Source organism: Dermacentor andersoni, chromosome 1 (genome assembly GCF_023375885.2).
Source record: "Dermacentor andersoni chromosome 1, qqDerAnde1_hic_scaffold, whole genome shotgun sequence".
In the NCBI taxonomy this organism is placed as follows: Eukaryota; Metazoa; Arthropoda; class Arachnida; order Ixodida; family Ixodidae; genus Dermacentor; species Dermacentor andersoni.
Genome location: NC_092814.1, coordinates 157,628,808 through 157,641,415, shown reverse-complemented (window position 1 = coordinate 157,641,415; position 12,608 = coordinate 157,628,808). Strand labels below are relative to the sequence as shown.

Below are 12,608 nucleotides of genomic sequence, written 5' to 3'. Positions count from 1 at the left end.
CCCGCATATGCAAACTTCTCACCCGCAAAAGCATTTTGTTTACTGGCCGGAGTTAAGGCGCCCGGCTCTCACATCAATTATCTCGCTATGAAGTCATCGCTGTCATGATCGAGTGTCCAACGCCCGAAAAGGACGGTACTGAACGTGACATCTTGCTATATTTAATAAAAAAACATGGTGACTCAGCCGGTCATTCAAAAGGTGCAGCGTGACTGGGACGGAGACAAAGAAACACAAACCACAACACAAGCGCTGATTAACAACTGGCTTTATTTGCACCGAAACCGGCCTATTTATGCGCAAAAAGGCTTGCCATGTAGCATCGCAGTTAGAACACATATGGTCACACATGGTCAACCAAAAACAAGATACCGCAAACGTTTAAGAACACGTTACTAAATCCTAAGAAACAGTAAGAACAAGACACGGTCATCGAACATAGTCTGCTATCGCCACGTATCTCAATGCTTCGCCCTAAGGCGAAGTGACTATGCATAACAAAATATGATAATGGGAACCAGGAACATGCGCACAGAACAAGGTGTCCACACACTTTAAAAATATTAAATTATGGGGTTTAACGTGCCAAAACCACTTTCTGATTATGAGGCACGCCGTAGTGGGGGACTCCAGAAATTTCGACCACCTGGGGTTATTTAACGTGCACCTAAATCTAAGTACACGGGTGTTTTCGCATTTCGCCCCCATCGAAATGCAGCCGCCGTGGCCGGGATTCGATCCCGCGACCTCGTGCTCAGCAGCCCAACCCCATAGCCACTGAGCAACCACGGCGGGCCCACACACTTTGTCTGAGCAGGCTTCTGTAAGAAAAAAAAAACACCTTTAAAAGGGGGTGAAACTCTTTTTTCGACCTAAACAAAACCTTCAAGAAACTCAATCTCATCGTCACTCAAAAATATGGATGGCTTGCTGACGCAGTTGTCCGCCAATCTTTTGATAAAAAAACACTTCCACGATTTCTAGCTGGGTCCTTTCTTTTGCTTTCATCAGAAACTTAGTGTCAAATTCTGGTTTGCATCCGCACAGCTTGCAATGTTCAGCCAGAAAGCTGTCTATCTTATTACGTAGATTAAGATTATGCTCCCTGGCCCGCTCGTTGAAACATTTCCCCATTTGGCATATATACCGGCGACCGCAACTCAAAGGAATTTCAAAGACAACATTTGCCATACAGTCTGTGAATTTATTTTTGTGCTGAGTAGTGCATTGTGGCAACTTCTGTTTGTCGTTGTACCGGAGTCACGTCTTCCTTTGCGTTTTGCTCTTATTAGACTGTGGAATACTAACTAGCCCAAACTGCCACCATTGAAAAAGAAAAAGTTAACTGCTTTACAAATTACACGTGCCCCGAAATCTTGTGTGATCAGCTGTACTCCGTCCCTTCAAAGCCAACTTTTTTTTTTCTGCTGAGTGCCGTGCAAAGTTTGATCAATGCTCTTGTAGTAAGTGTCTCCGCCCCCCGCCCTCCTCTCCCCCATCCCTATACATCACGCACCTTCAATTTGCCTGCGTAATGCACTGGATATCCAAGCAACGTGTTGCGCTACAGGGAAGTCAAAACACTATCCTTCTAAAATACAAAAGCAATGAACTGAAATCGAGTCCCGAACAAAACATCAATGTGTTTATAGGTGCGATTCAGACGTGTATCGGGTGCTCGGGGGCTACAATGTGCTCAACCCATCCATATTTCAATTTATTCTGGTAATAGTATGAGTCATGAAAGGGGAAAATACGATTGTGTTGTTCGATATCTACAGGGATTCTCTGTTTCCTTCTACTTCATGCCGGATACCGCGAAGACCCAAGCATAAATAATCGAATTTCGCGTTTTCTTCACAAAGGATTCGCTTTCCTCCTAGAAGAAAACTCGAATCCAAACCATGCACCAGCAGTCAACATTCATTTTACGTTTACTTCACCCACAAGTTAAAACGAAACAACAGGGGGCTAGCACAGCATGCTTAGCATACCTTGCAAGCAAGCCATCGAGAGGGGAACTGATGAAATTTGGAAGGAGGGAACTATACCTTTGTAGATTGCTCTTTTTTTTTACTCCACTCTTCCGGTCATTTTACCAATCGTTTCTTAATGCTGCACTTTTACTGCTATGCCATCACCGGCGAACGTCAAATACTTGCATTATTGGATTTTTGAGAGTTCAAGGACACTGCGTATTCTAAGGGCTAGACATCCAGGTATTAAAATAACTTGCAGCTGGAAATCCGGGACATTTTCGTTGAGATCAGAGTATTCGGACAACGACCATCTAAAAAGAAAGAAAGAAAGTAAAAATGAAGGAGTGGTATAAGACTTCCATATTAAGCGTTATTTTCTCAGCGATAAATGCTCGGAATGTGTACTTCAGGGCAGTTTGCAAACGCTAAAATGAAACGTTCTTTTGTCGCGCTCACACACATTCGCTTCATCAGTGTAATCCACTTGTCAGTGCACTTTTCAGAGTTCGCTATCTCATGATCGATAGTGTACATTATCAATGATTCAAACCAAGAGACGTGTTTGATTGCTTTGACTTGCTTTGCTTTGCTTTGCTTTGCTTGGATTGGATTGGATTGGACTGCTTGCTTGCTTTGCTTTGCTCGCTTACTCGCTTGCTTTGTTTTGTTTTTTCTTTGCTTTCTTTGGTTTGCTTTGCATTGCGTTGCGTTGCGTTGCGTTGGTTTGCTTTTCTTTTCTTTGCGTTGCCTTGCATTGCGTTGTTTTGGCTTGCTTTGCTTTACGTTGCTTGCTTGCGTTGTTCTGCTTTGCTTCGCTTAGCGTTGCGTTGCTTTGTTTTGCTTAACTTTGATTTGCTTCGCATTGCTTGCTTGCTTGCTTGTATTGCTCTGTTTTGTTTTGCTTTGCTTTGCTTTGCTTTGCGTTGCTTTGCTTTGCTTTGCTTTGCTTGCTTGCTTGCTTGCTTGCTTGCTTGCTTGCTTGCTTGCTTGCTTGCTTGCTGGAGTTGTATATTTGATTTTGTTCTTGCAAAAAAAGCATAGCGGTCTGCAAAACAATAGGCAAATCCAATGATGTGGTCACCGCATATCCAAAGTGTGAAAGAGAATCTTCCATATTTCCACTGCATTTTCCGCATGCTTTTGAACAATGCTGGTGGTTGCTCTGTCGACTTCCTTCTTATTGCTCTATGCTGCACTACATGTAGTTATCTTACGTTACTCGCTGCCTGCCCAAGGCCTCTCTCAAGCCAACACGAAACTCTTGGCAGAAATGTAAGCCCGAGCTCTCAGAATATGCTACGACCTCCTCAAGAACACGTCAACTATAGGAGCTATGACAAGAGAACAGGCACCTCACGCGGACTGTCCAGGAATTACTATAATATCAGGTGCGATACGTAGCCAGAGACCATGATCATATGCTGGCAGCTGGTTATGTGTATCTGGTGCGCGACCTGCTCCCACCTAGCTATGTTCTGGCTCTTGGCTGCCACCTTGAAAGTTCGCTGCTTGGGAGATCACTATGACTATGCCTGATATCAAGAGCAAAGCTAACACTGGAGTACCAGCTTTAGTTTGCTTTGCTCCTTCGAATATTTCAAACTGCTACAGCACATACTGCCACATCTACACTGATAGCTCGGTCACATCCAAGTCGTCTACCACTGGCGTCTGGTATTAATGCGATAGTGTTAAAGGCCCCTGTCGCAGGTGTTCCCGTGAGCGAAAATTCCCGTGTATATTTAGGTATATGTATATGCCACGCCTTGCTATATGACATGCGATATATGCGGGTTATATTGCCACAACATTCTATCACTAAAACCGCTCATACCTTGTCTTACATTCTTGAAAAGTTTATTCCTCGGAATTTTGAGAATGACAGGCCACAAACAAATGTCATGAAACAAAGCGCCGGCAGCGCATGCCTTTTGTGTTAAATCCTCCCTGCCTTTCCTGTCCTTGCTTTCTCTTCTCTTTTCTTCTCATACTAAAATATTAAAAGTGCGGAACAATAACAGAAATCTGAAAATAATGTAACTTTTTGGCGTGGCTATGCACTACCTCCGGGATCAGTCCTCTCAAGAGACCGCATTTCTACCAGAAAGCTCGCCTTCGTGTATAGCGTTCGCAGCCAGCGTTTCCCGGTAAACATTACCCTTACATAAGCTGTAGTTGCCGGGAAGCGCGTGAAAAGCAGTCAGTTATCTTTTAATGCTATCGCGTTCCACTCTTAAAGGTGAAGCTTAAGCATCCTCCAATTTTTTGCTCATCTAATACCACAATATCAGCGAGGTTATGCCACAACATCAAGGCAATTGGTACTGCGTTTTCTGCGCTGCGGGAAGCTTTTGGCCTGCATTTTAGAACAAACAGCTAGCACGTGGGTAATCTTCACGGAGTCGCGCGGGCGACCATACAATCTCTGAGGTGACCGCACACGCAACAGCAAGTAGTAGCTGACCCCAGCTATCTACCCAACGTCCCATATAGGTTGAATCACAGTGCCACAGTGGTTGCCCACCCATTGTGGTACAGAGGGAAACATGAAAGCCGGTCGAGCTGCTAGAACTGCCTCGACAGCTCCTACAAGACGATTCTAATGCCCTTCACTCGACGTGACCCTGCAGCTCTTCTGTCTGCCGTTGCGTGGCGCTCGCCCCGTTAGCCATGGTGCTTAAGCCGTGCAAGAGGAGAAAGTTCATATCAACAAGGGACTGAGGCAGGGGTGCCCTTTATCCCCGCTGCTGTTTATGATGTACATGGTGAGGATGGAGAGGGCGCTAGAAGGAAGTAATATCGGGTTTAATCTCTCATACAAACAGGCGGGTACAGTAATGGAGCAGCAACTCCCAGGTTTATTTTATGCGGACGACATTGTGTTGCTAGCTAACAAGCAAAGTGATTTGCAACGTATGGCTAATATCTGTGGACAGGAAGGCAACAATTTAGGTTTGAAATTTAGTGTTAGAAAATCATGTGTTATGGTATTCAATGAAAACAGTGAACAGACAGTGGAGATACAGGGCCAAGAAATACCTCGGGTAACAGAATATAAATACCTTGGTATATGGATAAACGAAGGCAATGGATATATGAAAACACAGGAAAAAACCATAACAGTAAAGGGGAAGAGAAATGCAGCCATAATGAAGCACAGAGCGCTATGGGGATACAATAGGTGCGAGGTTCTCCGAGGTACGTGGAAAGGTGTAATGGTTCCAGGACTTACTTTTGGAAATGCGGTTGTTTGCTATAAATCAGGGGTACAATCAGGACTCGACGGGAACCAAAGGTCAGTGGGTCGCCTCGCATTGGGCGCTCACGGGAAGAGTACAAATTAAGCTGTGCAGGGTCATATGGGCTGGACTAGTTTTGAAGTGAGGAAAGCTCGCAGTAAAATTGAGTAAGAAGAACGGCTGAGGAATATGGAAGAAAGTAAATGGGCTGGGAGAGTGTTCAGGTATCTGTACAGGAAAAACATTGATTCACAGTGGAGGAAAAGAACTAGGAAGCTTACCAGCAAGTATGCGGCCTGTAGGGTGGACAACACAGCAACAAAAAGATCAAGCGGAAAGTCAGAGAGGCTGAAATAATCTCATGGGTGGCGGCAATGGAAAAGAAACCTGCCATGAGTACCTACTTAAGAGGAAAAGCGAAATCAGGAAAGAAACCATCTATGATAACTCAAAGGGAAGCTCATTACTTTTCGAAGCGAGATCGGGATGCCTTTGAACACGCACCTAAAAGCGAGATATAAGACGGAAGAAGAAGCATGTGCTTGCTGCGGTAAAGCTAGGGAAACTACGGAGCATGTTTTATTAGAATGTGAAGACGTCTACCCAGCGGTCGATTTAGGCACCACTGGCCTCCTTGAAGCCCTTGGGTTCAGAGGGAGCAGTGGTAAAGCAAACATGTCCGCAATAGACATTAGTAGGAGGCGACGTGAGGATTGGTGGAAAAAAAGTAGGGAAACGACAAAAGACGGAGACGTACAAAAGCACAGTTCGCAATAGGGGATCAGAAAATTTGGGCGTGGTAGTTCAGTGTTTTTTTTTTCATTGTTTAACCTAGGTAGGATATTAGGTAGTATAGTAGCAAGAGCTTGGTGGCGCAACCCACCACCCCGTTCCAAAGGGGACGCTCATAACATCCATCCATCCATCCATCCTGCTGACGGCGTCGCTGCCGTAGAGATGCTTGGAGATGCGCACATGATGCACATTTGACATTGGTGCACAATGTGAAATCTTTGCTCAGAAGTGTATTGACAGCTACAGGAAAGTGCGCAGGAATCAAGGCACGTGCTTATATATCTTTAAGTCGGCTTTACACAGTAAGGATTGTTCTCTGTAGCATAATACGACCGTGATGCAGCTAAGGCATATAGACAGGGTGTTTGCGCGACCTAGTGTGGCGCTTTGCATATGCCTTGGGAGATGGTATTCCGGTGAATGAGTTGCCGCTGTGCCTAAGTGCTTTCCGTCATCACGCTTGTCACTATATCTTTTTCTTTATTACTATGCGCTCGCTTTTCCCTTCCAAAAGAAACGTATTTCATCATCGTGGTCACTGCATGGCTACGTTTTCTGGTCGAGCGCTATGTCCACAGAAGTCTTCATTATAGACATCGCCGTGGTAACAATAATTTTGCAGTACATTTTCACCGGCCTGATGTACCGGCCAAATTAATTGTTCGGGGTGCTTGCACGGGCGTCACGTTTACATTGTGAAGTTCTAGCGATGCATGAGTGGTTCTGTAGCGACTTCTCCTATAAGCCTCGAACTACTCTGTTTGTTCCTTGGAAGTGTTGCTGCAGAAGGCCCTGTGCGGCTAGTATATATGTTTTCATATGCAATTTTACGTTGTTATACCACATTGACTTGAGGCAAGTGATTTGTTTTTATAATCTGGCCTGCGATTACGCGTGTAATTTACGGTATGCGTTCAGGTAGCAAGTGTGGGTTTATTGACCAGTTGCCTTCATCCAAAAAGATCACGTACTCGTGACGTCTGCGACAGAAAGGATGTTCCACACGCGCCGCCAAGGTTTGTGAGTGGTGGCGCTGCCTAACACTCCCAGTGTTAGTTCTTGTAGTAACACATACACCCAAGAAAGTAGACGGGGAAACAGCGCCGCGGTAGCTCAATTGGTTAGAGCATCGCACGCGTAATGCGAAGACGTGGGATCGTTCTCCACCTGCGGCAAGTTCTTTTTCATCCACTTTCATATCCACTAATTTATCATTTCTTTAATTCAGCTATTAAGTACAAGTAATTTCCCCTGTGTTGTCCTTGGTGTCTGTTTGTTGGCTTCTTATGTTAGCCAGCAACAGAGACACTCAAGTAATCGTGGCACGGGTCTTCGTCGTCGTCGTCAACGTGCCACAGAAAAGCACAGGAGCGCATCCGCTTCACTAAAGCTTTTACAGAAGTTTCGTAGCTTTGTTCTGACGCGCATCGGCAGCAAGCTATTCCGGCGACTCGTAGCAATGCAAGTTCAGAGCTCGCGCCTACCTGCTCCGGCGAGCTGATTGGAGGGGAAAAGGAATATGGACACCAATATGGCTGCATTTCCGGCTTCAAAAACGTGACGTCAGGGCCTGTCTTATTTTGTTTCTTTCCTACATACTCCCAAAGAAGCAGAGTTGCACAAAGTTCCACCATTTTGTTCCAATGCTATGCGGTAAAGCCATTCGTCGCACGCGCAGGAACCAAACTGGGAACAGCTCTATATGATTTAAAAGGGTATGAATCCGACCTAGTTGGTACTAATCCATGGGTGAAAAACAGCGAAAAAAAACACGGACAAGTGAGGAACACAGGATGAGCGCTTCCTGCCAAGTACTTCGGTTTATTGTGCGCATATGCAAGTATACCTTTGAAAAAAGGAGAGGGATGGGAAGGGGGGGGAGGAGGCCTGCTATATTTGCCCCTCCACCGCCCCTAATGGTCCACTCTAATGGTCCACCGGTTGTCAGTCCTAGGCGTTACATGGCCCTGCCCAGGTCCATTCTTTTTCTCTTAATGTGAACTGGAACTAGTCTCTCAACCTTACGACTAAAATTTTTCGTTGCATCGCTTTTTGTGCAACGTTATCTTGGGGCAAGCTTCATTTATTTTAAAGATGAGCTGTTTGTGCAGGAGAATGCTATTTTTTTTTTCATTTCATTTATTTACCTTAAAGACCCCACTAGGGGGTATTACATAAGGGGTGGGTGTACATAAAAAATATAACACTCAAATTTGTGACAACAGGTACTCAGTCACATTGGTAGAAAAAGATGATGGACAGGTGAGCACGACGATATTGCGAGGAAGGCCGTTCCAGTCTTTGGCTGCACGAGGAAAAAAAGATGCTGAAAAATTAACAGTTCTCGTACGTGTACGGTAAACTTGCAGTTGGTGACCAGTGCGAGGGGATATGTATGCGGGTGGTGTTATGTAAGGGGCACTGTTAAGTGATGAATGGTAAAGCTTATAGAATAGGCAAAGTGTTGCTATGCGTCGGCGGAGGGATAAAGCTTGCAGCCCAGATTCCGCTTTGAGGGCGGTAACACTGATTTCGTGAGAATAAGATGAGTGAATGAATCTGGCGGCACGATTTTGTACCGCTTCAAGGTCATCTACTACGCATGCTTGATGTGGGGACCATATGGGTGACGCATACTCTAGTTTTGAACGGATGAGTGACTTATAGGCTAGTAATTTAACGTGTTGGGGAGCGTTACGAAGGTGACGTTTCAGAAAACCGAGAGTTCTATTTGCCGATGATATGATGTTTGTAGTATGTGCATGCCATGAGAGATCATTGGACAAAGTAACGCCTAAGTATTTAAATGATGTTATTGCTTGTATAGGTTCGTTAGCAATTATGTACGGGAATGTAACGGGGTGCTTTTGGCGAGTAATGGAAAGACGTTTGCATTTAGTCGGATTAAGGGTCATTAGCCAGCGGTCGCACCATTCCTGGACACGGTCTAGATCATGCTGAAGTTTTGCTGCGTCGCAATGATTAGAAACTGATCGGTAAATTACACAGTCGTCAGCGAACATTCGGATTTGGCAAGATAAGTGTTGAGGCAAGTCGTTAATATATATTAGAAATAGGAGAGGACCGAGAACAGAGCCTTGGGGTACACCGGATGTTACAGGAATAGGGTCAGAGGTATGATTATTAACAAGGACGTGTTGGGACCGGTTAGACAAGAATTCTTTGATCCAAATCAGAACGTTGTGGTCCAGGTTTAACTGGTTTAGTTTAAAAAGTAATCGTTGATGCGGCACTTTATCAAACGCTTTTGCGTAATCTAAGAAAATGGCATCAGTTATTATGTTGGTGTCAAGGTTAACATGCAAGTCATGAATGAAAATGGCCAGTTGGGTCTCGCATGAGAAGCCCTTTCGGAAGCCATGCTGAGATGGATGAAAAAAGTTATTTTTATCGAGAAATGCCATGATATTAGAATAAATGACATGCTCCATGATTTTGCACGGGACGCTTGTTAATGATATGGGGCGGTAATTTAGTGGGGAATCTTTTTTACCAGATTTGTAGACAGGAACAACCTTCCCCACTTTCCAATCATTTGGCAAGTGACCTACAGATAGTGAATGAGAAAATAAAATACACAGATACGCAGTAATGGTATGTCTGGTGTTCTTTAACAGCTTGGAATTGATTTCATCGACGCCTGTCGATGAAGAAAGCTTAATGTTATCTAACAATGATAAAATTCCATCATGAGTTATTGTGATAGCAGGCATAGTAGACAAAGTTTTAGCTGGTGTCGTAAGCAGAGGTGTACTGGGTTCTTTTGTGAAAACTGTGCTAAAAGCAATGTTGAAGGTGTTAGCGCATTCGAGGTCCCCGACGGTTTCTCCCAATTCGTTGGTCAGAGTGATAGCGCGCGATTCGATAGGGTTGATGACCTTCCAAAATTTTCTCGCGTTATCATTTAACAATTTTGTCAAATCGTTGTTGAAAAATTTGAACTTAGCATTTCTCACAGCAATCAGGTAGGCATTCTCGGCAGTATAGTACCGCTGCCACGCATTAGACGAGGCTCTTATCTTAGCAGCACGAAAGAAGCGCTTTTTTCTGCCTTCTAATGTTTTAAGTGTCTTAGTGTACCATGGCTTTTGGTGATTTTCACGGAAAGTAATTTTAGGAATGAATTTGTTGGCCAAGTCCTGTATTTTGTATTTGAATACCTCCCAGCTCTTCTGGAGAGGCATGCTGTAAAATTGGGCTTCAAATAAAGGGAAAAAATTTCTAAGCTCGTTGTTAATTGCGTCATAGTTACGTTTTTCATATAGAAGGCTTGTTTTCTTACGTTTTTCGCGCCGTTCAAGGCAGAACGAAAATTCGGCGTGGATAACCTTGTGATCACTAATTTCTTGCAGGTAAGTTATATGTGATAAGCTCTCTGGATTCGTAGTTAGTATAAGATCCAAGATATTATATGTATTATATGTATTGTTGTGGCTCGAGGTGGCGTTAGGGCAAGGAATCCACCAAGTCATTCGACGAATACGTCAAGTAGTAGGAAGGAAGGAAAAAGGGGTTTATTTGACATTAGTTACGCGGCTCCAGTTACGGAAGCCCACTCCGTGCAGGAGCAAGTTAAACATCCGAGTACACATCAGGACACGTCGGCCCCACTTCACGAAAAGACTCCGCTTTTAATACCGTCGTCTTCCCTAAGCGACTCGACTAGTCAATCTGATGACTGTATCACAGCCAATCACATTCGTCGAATCCGTTGCGATACCACGCCACGATACCACGATATCGCAACGCTTCGCAGCACCCGCACCTCCAAAACATGGAATATGTAGCAGGATAGCAACCTGCGAATCCAAGGTCGGCCCCGTTGTTCGGTAGCATTTGACGTTGGCCCTTTTCATTATTAGTTCAGGCTGTCAGGTAGTGGTGGGGGGTGCCTTTTGTAGACCCGTCAGCAGTCGGCGTCTACGCTGCCTTGACTTCTTTGTAGGCGCTGATGGATGGGTGGGGGTTGCCTCGCGCCAAACGTCTAATAATTGCCTTTGGCCGTGTTGAGACGTAAGAGTATAGGGTCATGTGTGGCGCCTGTGTTATGCTACATTTTCCTTGCCAACATTGACCACCACCTGGAAACCGCTTTGTTAAAGGACAAGGTTTTGCAGGTGTTTAGGTATTCATATGATCCCGAGCGGGTGAGTTGGGTCTTCACCGCAGGAGTCAGGAAACGACGACGAAGCCGGGCATAGTGGGGATGGAAAAAAGCCGGAAAGATTGTATTCACTTCATTGGTGCATGGATGGGACTCTCATTTGAGTCCCGAGCGGTTCTTATTAACACGTGGGCCAGCACAGCCTTAAATAACCACTGGCGGTTCTGTGGTCGTAGGCGTCTTCCTCAGGGGCCTGTCTTTCCCTTTTGCCCATCCTTGGTGTCAGCTCGGGAAAAAGCGTGACGTCGTCTTGACCTCCGGTTTCTTCTATCCTTTTGTGTCAGCCCGTGGAGAACGATGTGGCGTCGAATCGGAGAAGAGGGCAATTATGTTGACATGGGGAAGCCCGTTTGAATGATTCTCCCACCTGACAGGTCGATCATAACAGCCCGTCCGCCTCCACAGGAGGTCTCGAAGGTGCTGCAGTATCTGAGCACCTCGAAGAGACCGGTAGACTCCGTGCTTCTTGCTTCATTCCGCCGATCGTTCCAAGGCCCGCCTGGTGGCACCTTCTGGAAAAAAAACTACGCCCAGCCCAAGGCACAACAAACAGCGAGTACCCAACCAACTACGATAACTGCCAAGTTCACGCGTTCTTCACATCATCATCATCAGCAGCAGCAGCAGCCTGGCTACGCCCACTGCAGGGCAAAGGCCTCTCCCATACTTCTCCAACTACCCCGGTCATGTGCTAAGTGTGGCCATGTTGTCCCTGCAAACTTCTTAATCTCATCCGCCCAACGAACTTTCTGCCGCCCCCTACTACGCTTCCCTTCTATTGAAATCCAGTCCGTAACCCCTAATGATCGACGGTTATCTTCCCTCCTCATTACATGCCTTGCCCATCCCCATTTCTTTTTCTTAATTTCAACTAAGATGACACTAACTCACGTTTGTTCCCTCACCCAATCTGCTTTCTTCTTATCCCCCTCTTAACGTTACACCCACCATTCTTCTTTCCATAGCTCGTTACATCGTCCTCAATTTAAGTAGAACCCTTTTCATAAGCCTCCAGGTTTCTGCCCCGTAGGTGAGTACTGGTAAGACGCAGCTGTTATACACTTTTCTCCTGAGCGATAATGGCAACCTGCTGTTTGTGATCTGAGAACGCCTGCCAAACGCAGCCCAGCCCATTCTTATTCTTCTGATTATTTCAGTCTTATGATCCGGATCCGCGGTCACTACCTTCCCTAAGTAGATGTATTCCCTTGCCACTTCCAGTGCCTCGCTACCTATCGTAAAGTGCTGTTCTCTTCCGAGACTGTTAAAGATTACTTTAGTTTTTAACAGTTCTTCACATAACCCTATCAGAATCGTACCTGCAGCCCTCGTTTGAGATTCCTGAAAACTAACAAGGAGAAAACCAGATTTCAGTGCGTACATCAACCAGCCTAATGCCTGACGGTTTTG

The 12,608-nt window shown here is 45.3% G+C and overlaps 1 non-coding gene across 1 annotated transcript; it reads left to right on the top strand.

The window, feature by feature from the left end:
* The first annotated feature begins 7,115 nt into the window (after window positions 1-7,115).
* TRNAT-CGU (transfer RNA threonine (anticodon CGU)) lies at window positions 7,116-7,188 on the top strand. The gene has a single exon. It is a non-coding gene; the product is annotated as a tRNA-Thr (tRNA).
* Window positions 7,189-12,608: the final 5,420 nt, after the last annotated feature.